Genomic DNA, 16,235 nt, shown 5'->3' with positions numbered 1-16,235 from the left:
TGTTAATCCCATCCTCAACATCATTAAACCAACCCAAGATTCCTATAGCTAATAAACAAGTTGCACACTAAAGTTCAGAAACTAGAAGTGCCCTTACCTTATGAGCTATCTTTCCTAGTGTCAGCTTCTTAGTCCGAAGTGTGCTCTGAACCTTAACATGTACATACATATATTCTATTCTAACCTTAGTTTCTAAGATTTATGTTTCAAGTCAAACTTAGCTAGTTCTTCTAACTCTCTAGACTATATGCACATGCATCACTAAAAAGGGACTAACGTTGGAGTTGAATACAAGTTCTAAGATTTACGAACAAGTCCTTGGAGAAATCACATGATCATTAAAAGATCCCTGAACTTTTAAGTAATTAATTTTTAGTCCTCAACAAATAAATATTTACAAAAAAATCCTTCGGTTTTTATAAACTAAATATTGGTCACCAAACTTATCAAAGCTTGCATTTTCAGCCCAAACTTTTGTAGCACATAGTCTTAGTCCTAGAACTCATGCATCACCACTTAGCAAGTTCCAAATTAAACAACAAAACTTGACCTTATACCCTAGTCATAGTCTCGGCCATACTCCACAAAACACAACCAATTTTACCATTTTCCTAAAACCACTTTCGAAGCTATTTTTAACATGTAAAAATTCGAAGCTATTAAACAACATGCAGGTGGCGTGATTTTTGTCCCTGGAGCTTTCTTTCAATTCTAAGGGGTTTTGATGCTCCATGCTTCTGTGTTTTTTTTGCTCCATTTGTTGGCCTCTCGAGTTGTGTTTTTGTGTTGTACAGTCCCGGAGATTTTTAGCTTTTGGCTCCTATGCTTTTTCCCCTGATTTGTGTTCTTGATGTTTTAGCGTTAGGGCTCTTTTTGGTTTGTTTTAGGTTTGGCTCATCTCCATGGTTTTTATCTGTTTTCTTTTTTGTTTTATCAGTTGACTTACTTGGGAGAGTCTTGTTCCCATGTTCTTTTCTCTCTTTTAATAGATTACTTGTTCTGTTTTCAAAAAAAAAAAAAAACACTTAATAACACTTAGAACAGAGTTGGAAAAATCTCAACCCCAAGAACATCACGTGGCAGAAACTTCAAACATCGAAGATAGGATTTTTCTCACTCAAAACTTAGTCAAAAGTTATAAAAACCAAACCTTTGCTATCAAGCATTTCAAACTAGCTTGTAAAAATATCTCGTGCTAATTAAGGTCCTACTAGATCTAAAGGAATATTCTAGCAAACTCTAGCAAAGCACAAATAAGGAAAGATGATGAAATAAAAGTGCACTATATAATTAATGAGTAAAAAGCTAGTGAATACAATGGAGAAACCCCTTTTATAGAGGGTGGATCCATAACCCTATGGAATTTGGGGAATTGGGCCTTACATCCAAGGCCAAATTCCCAATACAAGTAAGTAAAACAAGCCCAAATCCAACACTTGGGCGAGCGACTCTCCCTGCCTAGCCGAGATCGTCTTCCCTTGGTGGTCATGTCCTTGTCTGAGAGCCCGCCCACGATTTGATATGGAGTCCTTATCTTTAGTCTTTTGGCGGGTCCCATATTTGAGAAGGACTCTCCCAACTAGAGCTGGGTAAGCGGGTCGAAGTCCGCGAGCCGGCCAACGAGACAACGGACTAGTGCGGGCTATAGCCCGAAAAATAGAGGACCGCTAAAATATGGGCCTACGCGGAGCGGGCCAGCGCGGGTCAATGCGGGGCGGGCCTACGAGGGTAAAAAAGGGGTAAGAGAGGCCAAAGCCCGCGGATCGGCCCGCGAAACCGCAGACTAGTGCGGGCTACAACCCGGAAAATAGAGGACCGCTAAAATACGAGCCTATGCGGGGCGAGTCAACGCGGGGCGGGCTTGTGCAAGGCGGGCCTGCGCGTGGCGGGCCACCCGTGTACCCAGCTCTACTCCCAGTCAATATTCCGTGCTAAGGTCCTACTAGATTTAAAGGAATATTCTAATAAACCCCAGCAAAGCACAAATAAGAGCATCTCCAATGCAAGGTTCTTAGTTCTTATTTTGGAGTTAAGAACTAAGAACTAAGAACTTTACCATTGAAGGTGCTGACATGGACTTCTTAGTTCTTATAAATAAGAACTCAGTTCTTATATAAGGAGTTTTGCTTTTTGAGTTCTTAGCTTAAAATATTAATTATTTCTCTCTCATCTAAATTACTTTATTACTTTATAAGTTTTGTTTTATCACTTTATGAAAATAAAAAGTATAAATAATGTGGTTGGTGGGACCAAATGAATAGTGGTAAGAACTAAGAACTAAGAACTCATGGTTGGAGCAAAATTGCTTGAGAGTTTCTTAAACACATGTGGCAATACGGGCCCACAGGAATAGTGCTAAGAACTAAGAAATAAGAACTAGCATTGGAGAAGAGCATCTCCAATGCAAGGTTCATAGTTCTTATTTTGGAGTTAAGAACTAAGAACTAAGAACTTTACCATTGTAGGTGCTGACATGGACTCCTTAATTCTTAAACGTAAGAACTCAGTTCTTATATAAGATGTTTTGCTTTTTGAGTTCTTAGCTTAAAATATTACTCCTTCCGTTCCAGAAAGTTTGTAGTTTAAGGTTGTGGCACAAAGAGTAAGAAAGCAATTATTGATAGTATAATTTGACTAAATTGTCCTTATTTAATTTTACTAGTATGATGTGCAAATATTAAATTATACTTAGAAAGAGAAGAATCTAATTAATAGAAAAGAGTTGTGGTTGGTTAATATGAAAGGTGATAAGTGAGAGAAAATATATTAAATGAGGGTATAGGTGGAAAAAATTAACAAAAAATGCATTGGTTTTCTAAAACAACAAACATTTTGGGATATTGAAAAATGGTGCAAAACAACAAACTTTCTGGAACGGAGGGAGTAATTATTTCTCTTTCATATAAATTACTTTATTACTTTATGGGTTTTGTTTTATTACTTTATGAAAATAAAAAGTATAAATAATGTGGTTGGTGGGACCAAATGAATAGTGGTAAGAACTAAGAACTAAGAACTCATGGTTGGAGCAAAATTGTTTGAGAGTTGCTTAAACACATGTGGCAATACATGTCCACATGAAGAAGGATAAGAACTAAGAAATAAAAAGTAGCATTGGAGATGCTCTAAGAAAAAATGATGGAATAAAAGTGTACTATATCATTAATGAGTAAAAAACTAGTGAGTAAAAGACCCCTTTTATAGAGGGTGGTGGATCAATAACCGTATGGAATTTGGAGAATTGGGCCTTACATCCAATACCCAATTCCCAATACAAGTAAAACAAGCCTAAATCCAAGACTTGAATTTATATGTGGTCTTCATATGATGGCCTACGATCATTGAGTGGTTTACCCAATATTTTTCTTTTAAAAAACATCAAGAACATGCTTTTTAATATATTTTTGTAACAGTTTCGTTCGAGAACGACTGCCAAGTTCTACACAGCACATGGGTCTCAAAACAGAATGATACTTCTTATTTAACTTCCATTGTTAGAAGTTGCTTGTTTCCATCTTCTGGTTTTAACCCTTGTAGTTTTTGTTTATGTTAAGAGTGGATGTAACGTAGTAGCTGATTATCTTGTTAAGAAAGTTTATCCTAAAAAAAATTGTGCGGCTTGAAGACTATACGACAGATTTGTTACCCTTACTTATCATGAATGTACCGTTTTCTATTGCTGATTGATTGAAACTTTTTTTATCGTAAAAGAAAATATATCTTTCTAACAAAGTTTTTATTATTTTCTAAAATTTATGTAGGTGATAAAAATATATGAATTAGTGGGTCTAGATTTTTTAACACATACGAAATTATCTATTATGTATGTAAGAATATATTCCGCTAAGGAGCTAGCGTGAAATACTTGAATGTGTCATTTGATTCATTTTGCACTCTTTTTAAAATTGTTATTCATTCACACTTCACTTTTTTTCTATTAATTTTATTCAATCACTTTTTTTTTATATTAATGTTTTTATCACATAATTTATTATATCTCTCATAACCCTTATATTTATCCATATATGATATATCTCACTTGATGTGAATGACTTATTTATTACCTCCAATATCAAACTTGTATAATATGAGAGGCCTATTTAATTAAAGAAAAATCATTTAAAAAAAATTAAAGAAAAACATTCACCATTTAACTCGTACATTCAAAGTAATAAAAGAACTCGCACATGTCAAAATTATCATGTCAGGGCTCCCTATAGTCCGTGACATGTAGCAACAAGATAGGCTCCACCCTTGAGTCGTGATAAGGAATGAAAGGTGTGAGTCTCAAGTTGCAGCTTCACATTAAGCGATTTACAGAATGGGGCCCCTTTTTTGCTGAAGCTTTGTGTCGCTGCGTTGGGTTGGTGCTGAGAGCTAGGACCATGCACACAATTCACAATGAGACTAGCTAGCTTAAATGGCTGGCATATTTTGGTACACTCCATAAGCCAGGACTGTTTGTACTAGCTCGCTCCGAAACAAAAGTAAAATGAGTCGTGATAAGAAATGAAAGGGGTGAGTTTCAAGCTGCAGCGTCACATTATTGATTGGAGTTTGGACCATGCAGCAGCAGCAACTTTTATCATTTTGTTTTTAAACAAGAGGCACTAGCTAGTAGGGTAGCCCGTACTTTTTAATAAATATGTCATTATTTAAGTACCTTAAACCAGATTATAATTTGTACCTAAAATGATATCAATAAATTAAAAAAATATAATTTAACCTTAGAGAAAGAGGATAGAGGAATATACCATTATACCAATGAACAAATTGTCCCATTGGAGTAATTAAAAAGTAAGGAAAAGAAGGTCAAAACTTGAATTTCTAAGTTATTGGACCTGTAAAAAATTACATTTTCCTGCATGAGTACCTTCTTCACATTTTTCTAAGAATTGCATATATTGACAGTTTTTAATGTAAATTTTGTTTATAAAAACATTGTTTTTGCCGGGTGCTTTGGGTCTTCTTGCAATTTTTTGTGGTCTTGCGGTTACCGCCAGCGCTGGTTGGATTGTAATACCTGCTCTCAAGTCTTTTGCTAATATTATCTTTCTCTTTCTAAAAAAAACATTCAATTGATTTTTAGCAAATCCAAAAATATATTTTTATTTTAAGTAAAATTAAAACGAATGTAACTATTCATCCTACATGACATAATGTTCTTGCATATCCATTAAACTTTTTTTCTATTATATTTTTTTGCTTATCTTTAACATTAAAAATAGTTATTTATTTTAATTTTCAAAAAATAATTTGTATTTATTTTTAAACCTATTAAAAATAACAAATAGTAATTATTTCAAAATATAATTACGCTCCACTACTTGAAGGTGGATGGAAGTTGGGATCGATCGCAAGGAAGGATGGGTTTCGCAGCGGTAATTACATCACCTGGTGGAGTTTGGCAATCTGCCATCTTAGAAAGCCATGAGCTTGGATCAGCTTTCGAAGCAGAAGTTCGAGTAATTGATTTAGGACTGACTCATGCCTGGAACTTAGGCATTCGTAGTATGGTGTGTGTGTCAGATTGTCTAGATGTCGTTCGCCCCTTATGCAGAATCCAGGTGCAGCTGCTACCTTCTGGGACAGGGAAGTTATCACAGACATGCTAGCTTGATTAAACAAGGATTGGAGCTTAACCTTCGTCCTCATTAATCGCGATCGAAATAGCTTGACAATACATACATCGAGTGTAACTTAATATTTCTATTTATCTTTCAATATTTGTCACATTGTATGCATTTATTACATGGCTTTCTTTTTGGAACGCTTCAATTTTTAAAGGACACAATAGTCATCTTGTCTTTTACAAAGTTAATATGTTATAATTTTCATAAGTAATTCATTAATTCATATATTTTTCTTTAATTTTATTTCCTTGATATGTCACTTCTAGAGCATCTCTTTCTATTTACTTAATTTTATCTACCTGATGTCTAAAAAAATAAAATCCATTCATGTTTTATTTTTATCTGAAAAAAAGACTCGAAAATATTATGATATCATGACTAGTTTTATTTATTAATTAATTTTAAAATCAATATTTTTTAGATTTTCGTCCGCTATAACTACATCAAGATACTTAGAACTACATTTATATTTTCAATATTATTGAATATAAAATTACTTAGTAATTATTTTAATATTGGTTACCAGAGGAAGGTTAAAAGACATCTATCTATATCTATATATCTATATATATTAGAAAAGAACAACTTCTAGCATGACGTGTCGCTCTCACAGGCCAAGTTAGTGACGTGTCGCTCCGAGATTAATTCTCACTTAATTATTTACACGTGAGCTTTTCCACCTATTAATTCTCATTTAATAATTTACACATCAGCTTTTCCACCTTGGCTCTATTTGCTCTTACCTTATTTCTCCTGATATTTTACACGTGCTATACCTAAACTCTTCCTCCTCCTCTTTCAATTTGCGCCGCTCACCATCAACATATTATTCTAATCTGAAATCTTCTTCTTCCTCCTGTGACTTTGTTTCTCTCTACGCCCAAACCCTAACGCCACCAAGCTTAATTCATACGTTCACCGTTCTTCTTCAACACTCTTTCTTGCACGGTTAAATTTTTTCCACATGTGCCCTGATTTCTCCAAGCTCTTCCTCCTCCTCTTTCAATTGCGCGGCTCCTCTCACCTCTTCTCATTGACTGCTCATCGGTTTACAAAAGAGGTTCATGCTGGCAAAGGCGGCGGCGGCGGAAGGTTGCTAGGGTTTAGCGGCGGCGGAAGGTTGCTAGGGTTTTGCAGGCTCCGTCGGTTGTGTGTGTGATTCGTTTCAATTCCCAAACTATTGGTGACAGTAACACTGTGAAAGAGAGAAGGTGGAATTATCAGAGGGAGGAGTCAATTTTGATCTTCGTATTTGTTTAAAAGTTGTAATTGCATGGAACGACAACAACAGCAACCAGAGCAGCGCCACCTCCTCAGTGGCGGAGGTGATTCCCCACCACCCTTTCTTGCATTTTTCTTTTTGTGAAATCATAAAAAGGCCATCTTATTATTAAAGCACTAAATTAACAATTTTGAATGGAATGCAGATGTTCATTTACAGCATAGCATGGACCTCCTGGGTACACTTTTGCAATTCTGTTCCTGTACAAACACGGGAGGAGAAGGATGTTTATGGTATTCCTTGAGAGAGCTTGAACATAAAAGAGGTATGAGAAGCAAGCCATTGAAAAGAAGTAAGAATTTTTAATTTCTTTAGTTTGTCTTTCCTGAAACTACTATGCATCATATCAATGAATATATTAGTTTAATTTTTCTCTTTTAGAATGTTAACTCCATATGCCTTATTGCTTGATTAGTTTATATAGTTAAAGGAGGTATATAATAAAATAGGTTAAAGAAATTATAAGGTCATTTAATTTCTTAAATTTTTGCTCCTCTGATATTGATACTATGCCTTTTTACTTAATTTCTTGATTGGTAATTATAAGGTTAAAGGTAACATCTACATGTTGTGGTATGATTTTTTCTTCTAAATAATGCTAATAATGTACACTGAAGTTTAGTTTCTCTTTGTTTTGCCATTTAGACTGCATGAGAAGCAATTATTTAGATCAGATAAAAAAAAGTGTTGATGCTTAAGTTCATTGAAACACTGAACCAATTGATCCAAATGAGGTGTGTGATCATAATTTGTCATATCATCTTGCGGATATAACTTGGCATATTCTCCTTCTAATTCATTTTCTTGATGAATTTTTGTGCTTAAAGGTTGAGGATTATTATACAGTCATTAAAGAGCCTATGGATTTTGCAACCATGAGGGCTAAACTACATGAAGGGATGTATAAGACTCTAGAACAATTTGAGGTTTGCATCTTTCATTTTATTTCACATGCTCATGTTATCTATCAGTATCAATTAGCAGACATGTATGCATAATATTTGAACCATCTAACACATGATATTTGAACCATTATACAACATGACATGTTTCTAATATTCAACAATGCTCTTCTATTTCATTTTGCTATTGATTCTTGAGAGCTTGAAGAACCATTGGATCATATTCACATGATTGATTATTTTTTAGTATGGGCCATGTTTAGGATAGTGTGCAACACTGCATGAGGCTGAGATCTATATCATGACAACCATATAAGGGAGCTCCCATCACTGACACCGGCACATAGAGAGGCAAAAAATTGAAGACATTGTAACACCACACGTGATCCTGTGTAAAGTGAGCTTTTCTTATAATCGTTGTCTTTATTTTTTTTTCTCCTGTGCAAATTATATGTGTCGGCACCTCAGTTGCAGATTTGTGTGAAAATGTTGTTGACGATGAATATTTGGATTGATAGATAGATACATGCAAATGGTGTTAATTTTTTTTTATTTCTTTCTTTCTGCATATGCAATTGAAGGACATGGTGCTGAAGTTTTCTGGCTCTTCCAAGCAATCATCAAGATCTGGACCAGGTTCAAGTTCAAGAGGAATGGGACCAATAGAGAATCATGAGAACACTGTGGCAGAAGGGGTTCAATACCCTGACATGGGAGGAGTTGGTTCAGCCTCTGCCCGTGCTTGGGAACACAGGACCTCCTTGAAAAATGTGAGTGGCAGCTCTGCTCCTTTCATAGTTTTAGGTGTTTATTATGATATTGTTATGATCTTAATTCTTAAATTCTTCATTTGTTTCTTTTTTATTTATTGCACAGAGCTCAATGCACTGTGTTTTGTTAGTTTTTCCATGATTCTCTCTTCCTTTCTTTCTAATTCTCTAAACCAAACAGTTTCAGGTGTAAGCACCATTTGGTTTATGTATAATGCTGATTTGTGGTGATGAAAGTGGCTCCCTTGGCTGTGGAATTGGTACTCTTATTGATTGCTGCGATCCTCTATTGCCAGAAGTTCCTGAGGACGATTGGTTCTGTCCAAAGTGCAGTAGCACCCAAAACTGCACAACTTTAATTGACCTGAGAAATTTTGTTCATGGAAATCACATGAATAGCTTCACCCTAGAGCTAGCTTTGCAAATCCAAAAGGGTTTTCTAGAAAGAATTTGTCAAAGGTAAGTGATTGTGTTAGCTTACGCATCACATATTAAAACAAGGCCGCATTGATAGCAGCATCAAGTGTACAAGTTAATTTAGGCTTGAGTCATCTTTGGCCATTTGTTCTGGGTAAGCTCTTCCATTCTATGTGAAATGCAAATATGGTAATAGAATTGAAGACATAGCCCAAGATAAGTAGATGTAATGTATACTCCAAATGTGTATTTACTTCACTCCATTAATTTCAATTTTGTAATGAAGTTATTTGTGTTCTGCACTGTGTAAATAACATCATATTCATATTGAAGTGTCATACAACCTCAACCCAAAGTTATTTTTTCTCACTGTGAAATCAACATTCACAGTAGTTAGTTGACATCAAGTGAGCTTTATTTAGAAGCTTTGTGAATATATGGAAATCCTTAATTCTAATAGCCATAAGTTAACAACCTGATAAGCTAATTGAGTCTCACAGCTAGAGTAACAAACCACAATGCCTCTTTAAGCTATCCCTTGCTACTTTTAGCTCCTTTTAAAGCTTCAATTTGTACTTTGTAATGGTGATAAGTTTGCTCATTTGGCTGGAAGGTCTTTCTTATTTGTTTTGCTCCGTGGCTGTGTTGATTTCTATGATTTATTTACAAATATTTTTTCTTTACTAAACAAGCTAATCGTTCTTATTATGTGGGACCGTGGAATGAACATTGTCTATCACATGACAGACAACTAAGGAATTAAATCTCTTATGTAGTTAATCAGTTGTTCTTCGATTGAGAAATCACTTTCTGGAGCTTGCTTTTAGTTCCTCAGTGAAAAAAAAGATGGGTGTTTTGTTACTTTTATTGTTAGTGCGTAATCAGTGTTGGATAGTTTTAAATCGCATTTAGACATAACTGATCTCTTGAACTGTTTTTCTGGATTTCTACTGCATTTTCCTTGGTGTTTAAAGTATGTAGATGCTACAGATTTTGGGAAAAGGGCGGTGGTTCATATTACCTTAAATGAATGTGATAGACTTTGACCAGTTTGATTGTTCATTTAGACCTTGCTACATTCCTCAACTCCACGAATCTGAAGGGTTGTTACAGTAGCATACAAAGAACCAGGATTTTGAAGTCATGAATCATGACAAGACAATGGATCCAAAGAATTAGTTGTGGGGTGGAGTTACGAAGAAGCCAAGGAATATGTGAATGTTTCAAAGGAAGAGGTTCTTATTTGAAGATAATTCAAGGAAAATCTACAGGAAGAAAGTAATTTTAGAAAATGGTTGGAGTTCAACACACGAGAGAATTTATTTGTACTGTTAACTATATTGGTTAAATTTAATTTAATTATGTTGAAGGGTATACTTTTATTGATTCAATTGTAAATTACTTTAGAAGTTGTTTCTTACTTTGTAAAGGAAAAGTTTGGATCTAATTATATAAGGAAACAATGGTCACTTTAAGATTATTTTTTTCACATGGTAATTGTATGGTAGATCATAAATGAAGGAATGATCTAAATGGTTTATAATGAGGCTGGGTAAAACTGAGTACATTCCGAGGATAACCTTAACACCTTCTGACTCTGGTCTTCCCTTCAAGTTCTCTCGAAGGTAATTTCCGGTGACTTTATGCTTCGCGATGACTATAAACAAGAGTCAGGGCCAGTCCCTTTCTCATGTCGGTTTGTACCTTCCGAGACCTGTGTTTACTCATGCACAGCTGTATGTCGCTCTCTCAAGGGTGAAGTCTAGAAAAGGACTAAAGGTGGTCATTGTGGATGAGAAAGGGGTGGTTTCGAGCTCCACGCGCAATGTTGTCTACAAATAAGTTTTTGAGAACGTGTGAGCGGAAAATGACGCGCATAATCACGGTCACTGCAGATTAACTCAGCTACTGTTTATTAGACACCGTAAAACCGTCCCCTTATATGTTTGAGAGAATTTGAGGTTTCGTTAACCAATCTTCTTATTAGTTAATCAGTCGTTTGCTTCGCATTTCAGACACTTCTATTTCATCTTTGTTTATTAGTTATTCAACTGCACGAATTTCAAACAAGTGATTCAATTTAAGACTTTTCCCTCATTTTGCTTAGCGTATCAGACTCTTCTATTTCATCTTTGTTTATTATATTTTAAGTAATCAACGTATTGACTCACTTATAAAATATGACATACAAATTTCCCGTGCATCGCACGGGTAAAAAAACACTAGTAAAAATTAAGAAAACATGTCAAGTACAAAGCCTAAATAATATAAGAGGATGGAAGCCTCCCAACACAATCTGAGAAAGTCACAAGAGATTGATAATGCAGTTTATGAGATGCATAAAATAATCATGAATCAGAAAAGACAATCAAAAGAGATCCAATGTTGTTTTGTTCAATCAATTCTATTACATCCAAATTATAAAAATCCACTACAATTTTGAGAAAGATAAGAATAGAAATGATATATGCAGAAAATGATATAATAAAAAGATATTTGTTGAAAAAAAATGGAAGAATTATATTTTTTTTCAAGGATGGAAGAATTATATTGAGTTCTGAATATATTAGAATTATAGAAATATTGTCTCATTCTCTCATTTAATAAAATTGTTTTTTGTCGTCGAAAAAAAATATCAAACTTGTATAATATGAGGTGCCTATCTAATTAAAGAAAAATAAATTTTAATATTCACCATTTAACTCGCACATATTTTCAAAATAATAAAAGAACTTGCACATGTCAAAATTATCATTTGCGACACTCACACTATTGCTATTCGCATAGTCAGGGGTCCCATTCACATGTAGCAATAATTTTCATTTGCGACACTATTGCTATCAATTTGAAAATGAGGCAGGAGTGGCTGTTAGGGTGTTTGCGAATTGGATTGATTCGGTTTTAAAGAAAAAAGTTATTTGATGTAATTTTATCGGTTATATGATTCTATCATTCAATGAATTTATCTCAAAATTTAAACTCTGGTTTGTTTTTGGGTTTAATTGAATTTCAGTTTATTTGGATCGATTTTTTGGATTTAATATGTTATGAACACCCCTACTGGTTGTTACACCAAGCTCCAACGTTAATATTCATATATTAATTAATTATTATTATAAATTATATAAAATATAAATATTGAAATAATTGAATTTAGGGTTAAGGTACTAAAAAAGAATCGAAAACCGCTATCCTATCCTATCAGCAGGATAATTTCATCATTACTCTCTCTAAGAAATAATTTATACACATGATGAACATGATATGATAAGGGACATGATTGCGTTATCCTTTCCTGGTAGCGCAACAAACAACATATTAGAGCTGACATGACTACACTATCCTCTTGCTTGCTAATCGTGTCCACCAAATACACCCTAAGATACCATTTGATAGACATGTGGGAAGGAAAGATACTTATGGGTTTCACTCCATGTTTGTCATATTTTTAAGATGAAACTGAACATGACATAAGACTCCAGAAACATGACATTTTGGTTCCATTGAAAAAGGTGGAATGGAACGAAACACTTTCTTAAAACTTTTACATGGTAAAAAATACTGTAATTTTTTTTTTGTGGAAAAACCAAACTAATATATTAACATAATCATGGTGTAGAAACCCACATTACAATGTAGCTAACAGTAACCAAGGAAATTAAAGGAAGAAGTAGTCTAAAAGAAAAAACAGAGGCAAGAAAAAAGAAGAGCAGACCAGAACAGGGTACTAAAACATGGGGAAAAAAAAAGACACAGCTACACTAACAGTCACTACAACATATATAAAAAACCAAGCCTCGCTATATTTCAAATCTTTTATATCTATATAGTTTAAACTTATGTACCAAAAAAAAAAATAGTTTAAAATTATTGCTTAAAGTGAAAATCACTTATTATATTTGTAAACAAAGATAAATGAATTTTTTACTTTTTAAAAAAATCACTTAAAATAAATCAGTTATTTTTTCAAAAATAAAATCACTTTTTTTAAGCAATGACAAACGAGTCAATTAGATTATGTTTGTTTCAATTTATTTTTAGAAAATAATGTTTTTTTAAATAAAAAAGTATTTTTATGATTGTTTCAACATTTTAAAAAAAGCGGAAGTCAAATTATTTAGAAAACCTAATTTACCTTTTCATCAAAAGCGTACTCAAAGAGCTTAAATAATATAAAGTGATTATTTTTAAAAACAAGTGATTATTTTATATAATAACTTAATAAGTGATAACAAACAGACTCTCTACATAATATTCAATTGAGATCATTTTTTATTCTCAATCAAATATTAAACATAAATTTATATATGTAATTAAAAATTATAGTTATGTTAGATGATTTGGGATTACAAACAGAACACATAGTCATTCTTTTCCCTTCTATTATGTCTTGTTCCCTTGAAGTACCAAACACTACATAAATGTAGTTGCAGATTGAAGTTTGGACATGTGGGTTTCTTTGTGTATGTGGTGCCGGGTGGGTACTACTTGAAGTCTCTTTCTCTGCGTTGGGTGGGTGCTGTGAGCTAGGACCGCCCAATCATGAATCAGAAAAGAGAATCAAGAGATCCGATTCTGTTTTGTCAACGCAAAATAAAAGAACTCGCACATGTTAAAATTATCATGTCAGGGGTCCCCATAGTGAGTCCGTGACATGTAGCAACAAGAGTGGCTGTTGCACCAAGCTCCACATTATGGTGACCTCCACCCTTGAGTGTCGTGATGATAAGGAATGAAAGGTGTGAGTTTCAAGCTGCAGCTTCACATTATGTGTCATACAGAATGGGACCTCTATTTTGCTGAAGCTTTGTGTCTCTGCGTTGGTTGTGTACGTATGTGGGTCTCTTTGTCTCTGCGTTGGGTGGTTGCTGTGAGCTAGCTAGGACCACACAATTCACAATGAGGCTAGCTTCAACGGCATATTCTGGCACACTCCATAAGCCAAGCAGTTACCCTTCCTTCTTCAATTATTTCAAGATACTGATCAATTAATTCACATGGCATATGGCATAGTCAGGACTGTTTGTACTAACTCCTCGCTCCTAAACAAAAATAAAATGGGTCGTGATAAGAAATGAAAGGGGTGAGTTTCAAGCTGCAGCTTCACATTATGTGTCTCTGCATAGGAGCTTAAATGTTGCAGATTGGAGTTTGGACCATGCAGCAGCAGCAGCAGCAGCTTTTATCATTTTGTTTTTAAAGAAGAGGCACCAATAGGGTAGCCCATACTTTCTAAATTATTGGACCTGTAAATTATATTCTTCAGCCACATGCATGAGTACATTCTAAACATTTTTCTAAGTTACATCCAAAGTATTTTCGGTAAATTTTAAAAAATATTTTTGTTTTAATCAAATTAAAACGAGTATTACTATTCAATATCCATCCTACATGTGTGATTTATATCCATTAAACTCTTTTTATATTATATTTTTCATATCTTTAACATTAAAAATAGTTATTTTTTTTCAAAAAGAAAGTAGTTATTTTTAAACCTTTTTAAAGTAAAAAATATAGTTATTTTTTAATTAAAAATTATTGTAAATAAAGTCACATACGCTATGATTCGTCTGCCTAGCTAGATTATAAGTTAACAGAAAACTTATAAGCTACTCCCTTCGTTCCTATATGTATGTCACTATTATGATCTTTGTTCGACTCTATTTTACTGGTGAGGGATCTTTGTTCTGTCTTGATGGCTTCCTTGGGTTGTGGTGGGTTGTTGGGACGCGTAGATGGCTTATCTGGATCGGTTGTTGGGCATGAGGATGTGCAGCTTCGTGTTAAGGATGGCAGTGACGTCGTTAGAGGTTTCAATTAAACGAACGTGGTGGATTTTGATCGTAGGTGGGCGACAGATTCTTAAAAATTAGTAGAGCAAGTTGACTGTTGAGAAGGAGGAAAGATTGAGAAAATTACTAGAGCAGAATTTAGGCCACTTTGCACGGTCAATTAAGGATGTGTCTGGAATATACCCCCAACTTTATTTCACACATATTGGCGATTAATCTAGGGGCGAAGCCAGTGGTTCAAGTTCGAAAGAGGATGAGTGTTCTTGCCATGAACATTGAGATAGAGTATAGTACCTATAGTTTGAAGGATTGCACTAAGAGAGAGAATAACCGCTCAAGAGAGAGAGAAAATAACTGAATCTCAAGTGTGTATTGATCAAATGAGCTAAAACCTCTTTACAAATGGTAACCGCTCCCTATTTATAGTAGGGGAGCTGGGCTAGTGTATCATAACTGCCTTTGTTGGGCCGGTTGGGCCTCGCGGGAGGAGGCCCAATTTCTAGGCTGGGAGACCGCCACCTGGCGGGTAACCCCTAGGGGCTCGGCCAGTCCACCAGTCCACAAGACACCGAGCACGAAGCATGATGGCTAAGTGTGTCTTTAAGGATTAAAATGACTAACTACAAGTACTATTGTGCTAAAACATTTATGTCGCCGACATGACGTTTAAAGCAGTAAAACTTACAAGTCCACAAGCCCACGAGCGGCGGCCGTGGAGTGTTTGCTCGCCACGCTTGGGGGGGGGGGGGGGGCGACGATCGTGGTGAGTTTGGTCGCTTAGTGGCCTAGTGCGTCGACACGTCAGCGAAGCGGAAAAGTCAGCGTATCTTCAAAATCTCAACTGCCACCTTTTGAAGCGTCACCTCACGTCATAAAGGGCAGAGTTCAAACCAACCCCCACACTTACAACCCCTCCTAAGATTGCGCTGTTTTCTTTTTCAAGATAATCATCCTCTCTTGTCATCATGAGGCACAACTCCCTATCTTCTGCACGCAATGAAACAGTCGTTCAAGCCCTGCACGCGTCCTGTGCGGCTGTTTCGTGATTAGGGATGGCAATGGGTAGGGTTTGGGTAGGGTACTGTAAGATCAAGTTTTGATCTAGTAGTACAACTCTATGTTTTGATGATTACAAGTTAACCTTTTGATATGAACAATTGTGGTACTCTAACGTGTTTTTCTGAGTGTGCTACTTACAGGCTCTGACCTCAACTCAATCTCACACAAATCAGAAGCACTGTGTATATAGAGCGACCCAAGCAACGCTTTCGCATTCACCATGTTCAGTATGAACAGTGGAAAAGCTTCAGAAGTTCTGAAGTTATACAAACTCTGATGTGGACTCAGTCACTAGAAGTTCTGAAGATCCAGAAAGTCTGATAACCAAGAAACACTGAAGGCTCAGATATTCTGATGGTGTAGAAGACTCTGAAGATCCA

General features: G+C 35.2%; 1 long non-coding RNA gene across 9 annotated transcripts; it reads left to right on the top strand.

Moving 5' to 3' along the window:
- Window positions 1-6,431: 6,431 nt before the first annotated feature.
- Window positions 6,432-10,466, top strand: LOC130709528 (uncharacterized). Of its 9 annotated transcripts, none has more exons than XR_009010028.1 (7): window positions 6,436-6,958; window positions 7,061-7,180; window positions 7,561-7,649; window positions 7,743-7,841; window positions 8,086-8,214; window positions 8,399-8,587; window positions 8,769-10,466. It is a non-coding gene; the product is annotated as an uncharacterized LOC130709528 (long non-coding RNA). The 9 variants fall into 9 exon arrangements; XR_009010026.1 differs by having other exon boundaries at window positions 8,065-8,214; XR_009010023.1 differs by having other exon boundaries at window positions 6,438-6,958; window positions 8,081-8,214.
- Window positions 10,467-16,235: the final 5,769 nt, after the last annotated feature.

This window comes from Lotus japonicus, chromosome 3 (genome assembly GCF_012489685.1).
Source record: "Lotus japonicus ecotype B-129 chromosome 3, LjGifu_v1.2".
Classification (NCBI taxonomy): domain Eukaryota; kingdom Viridiplantae; phylum Streptophyta; class Magnoliopsida; order Fabales; family Fabaceae; genus Lotus; species Lotus japonicus.
The sequence above is the reverse complement of the archived record's forward strand: the minus strand, read 5'-3'. Positions and strand labels throughout refer to the sequence as shown.